Source organism: Thermobia domestica, unplaced genomic scaffold, assembly GCF_964235325.1.
Source record: "Thermobia domestica unplaced genomic scaffold, izTheDome1.hap1.1 HAP1_SCAFFOLD_2040, whole genome shotgun sequence".
Lineage (NCBI taxonomy): Eukaryota > Metazoa > Arthropoda > Insecta > Zygentoma > Lepismatidae > Thermobia > Thermobia domestica.
The window spans coordinates 13571-16010 of NW_027657745.1; the positions used below are offsets into that span (position 1 = coordinate 13571).

Here is a 2440-nt window from a genome sequence, read left to right on the forward strand (position 1 = left end):
TAGTAAAAAAGTAAAGCACATAGCGGAGATGTGTCGTGCTTGTATACGAAAGGCATTTACTCGCCGGAGATCTACACTTAGTCATAATAATTTACTTTTAAAAAGTGGTAATACATTCCGTGTTAAGTATAGTAGTAGGTGCACACGGATCGGAAATCAGGTTATTTTAATGTGCCGTGCAAATAAACAGGCTGTTAGTGTAAGAAATAGTGGGTATAACGCTTAGAATATCGATTAATCGCTATGAAATAATGTTGATAAATTATCTCTTGAAAGTACTATAAAATTAATGTTTCTAGTATTTTCGTACTTGAAGGATAATGAAATTTGAAAAAGAGATGCCAACAGCACCTGGTGTTCCCAGGCGGTCACCCATCCAAGTACTGACCAGGCCCGATGCTGCTTGACTTCGGTGATCGGACGAGAACCGGTATATTCAGCATGGTATGGCCGTTGGCGAATGCATATGGCTTCGAGTGAGTTATTGTAGCTACGTAGGTTTGTCGGTGAATACTCAAAAAGACCAGCGCGTGGAAAGCGTTGCTAATTGTTTTAAGTAATGCATGATTACGAAATTATCGTGGTGAACGATGTGAGAATATTCGTCTTTGTGAAAAACAAAATTAGAAAAAGTATACCAACAGCACCTGGTGTTCCCAGGCGGTCACCCATCCAAGTACTGACCAGGCCCGATGCTGCTTGACTTCGGTGATCGGACGAGAACCGGTATATTCAGCATGGTATGGCCGTTGGCAACTACCTTTTCTTCAATGTCCTGTTAAGGAAGTATGTTTTAAGTAAGAATTGACATTATTAACTATAAAGGCAAGCATATTAACGTCGTTAACATTACTTGGAATATACTAATATTCGAATAAATATTTGAATGTTCGAATGATGAGTGATTCGGATGTTCATAGTGCCACTGTGTCCTATCGAGTTTACTATCACGAACCACGTATGAAATTGTATATAAATAAATAAAAATAAATCCTTTATTAAGTATTGATTACAGGAAAAAGGCAAACTTACATTCTTTAATGTACACAATGAAATGTATGAAAGATATTTTTAAGATATGTTTCACTTACCCTTTATAACGCAAGGTAGTTTTCAGTGTAGCATTCTCTTCAGCTGCGAGATAACGTAAGGCAGATGATCATTCAGTCGTGAAGCACTAAAATGTAATATACATTTTAACTATTATCGATAAGAATTATTTACTGCAGGGATGCAAATAAAGTGAGGCAAATTAGTAAATAAAAACCGATACTGTAACTGATAATATAATTAGTTGTATCTGTATTAGTTGTATATACAGTAATCGCACGATTATCCGCGGAGTTGGATGTTGGCATAATCGCGCATAATCAGCAGTATGAGCAGAAAAGGGAAATGAAATGAAATATTTAGATTTACGTCGCATACTTATACCGGTTACGCTAAAGGAGACGGTGATGATGAGTACTGAATGAAGAAAGTGGGAGGAAACGGGAGAAACCCGAGAAAACCCATGAGCACGGTCTTTATGCACGACAAAGTTCACACGGCACGAGCTGGGATTGAATCAGGGACCCCAAGCACCGGAGGCCAAAAAACGGACAAAAAGTCTTTCGTGCAACTTTCGTTTTCGGTAAAAAGTTTACACATAATTTAGAAAGAGTAGTTTTCTGGTCTTTTTATTTCACAAGTTGGTTCATGTCTATATTTTTTACATGCATAAAAAATTTTTCAACTCCCTTGCTTATTTCCTGTTAAAGACCTCTACCTCTGATTGTATTTTTTGCACATATTCTTATTGTTTTCAGACAACATTTCTAAAAGCGTAATTTATCGTCAGCAAGAAAAGAAAAGGAAAGCCTCGGATAGTGGAATGTGTACTGTATATATATATATATATATATATATATATATATATATATATACGTATTAGTATATAGTTTTATTTTATACGTCTCCTATTATTACACAATGTGCAGATATTGTCAAAGCGCAAGTAAATATGTATAACTCCCCGTTCTGCACTTAATAACTTGAAAGAAGTTCGGGGAAGGTAGTGTAACAGAAAGTGCAAACAGAAATGAGGGTTTAAAGGCATTTAATATTATTCCGTAGTAGTATGATTTTTTGTAAAAAAAAAAATATATATATATATATATATATATATATATATATATATATATATATCTAAACATACATATTCAATGATATAGTAAGAGGTTAGCAGCACTGATAGAACTGCAGAAAGTACAAAACCGTTAATAAGAAAGAGAGAGAGATGGTGGCCGCTTTTGTGCTTTTCATTGGCTAATTCCGAATTGCGCGCGAATACGTACGAGATTTCTTTCTTTTTCCTCTTCGCAGCCCAGATGTTGCCAATTAGAAGTTTTTAGTACTACATTTGTATGAAAATGTTGCCTTTAAGAAATGTGGTTTGCAT

The 2440-nt window shown here is 35.3% G+C and overlaps 2 non-coding genes across 2 annotated transcripts; both read right to left on the reverse strand.

Annotated features, from left to right (window-relative positions):
- Window positions 1-339: 339 nt before the first annotated feature.
- On the reverse strand, window positions 340-458 carry LOC145678193 (5S ribosomal RNA). The gene has a single exon (XR_014130293.1). It is a non-coding gene; the product is annotated as a 5S ribosomal RNA (ribosomal RNA).
- Window positions 459-635: 177 nt separating this feature from the next.
- On the reverse strand, window positions 636-754 carry LOC145678194 (5S ribosomal RNA). Its single transcript, XR_014130294.1, has one exon. It is a non-coding gene; the product is annotated as a 5S ribosomal RNA (ribosomal RNA).
- Window positions 755-2440: the final 1686 nt, after the last annotated feature.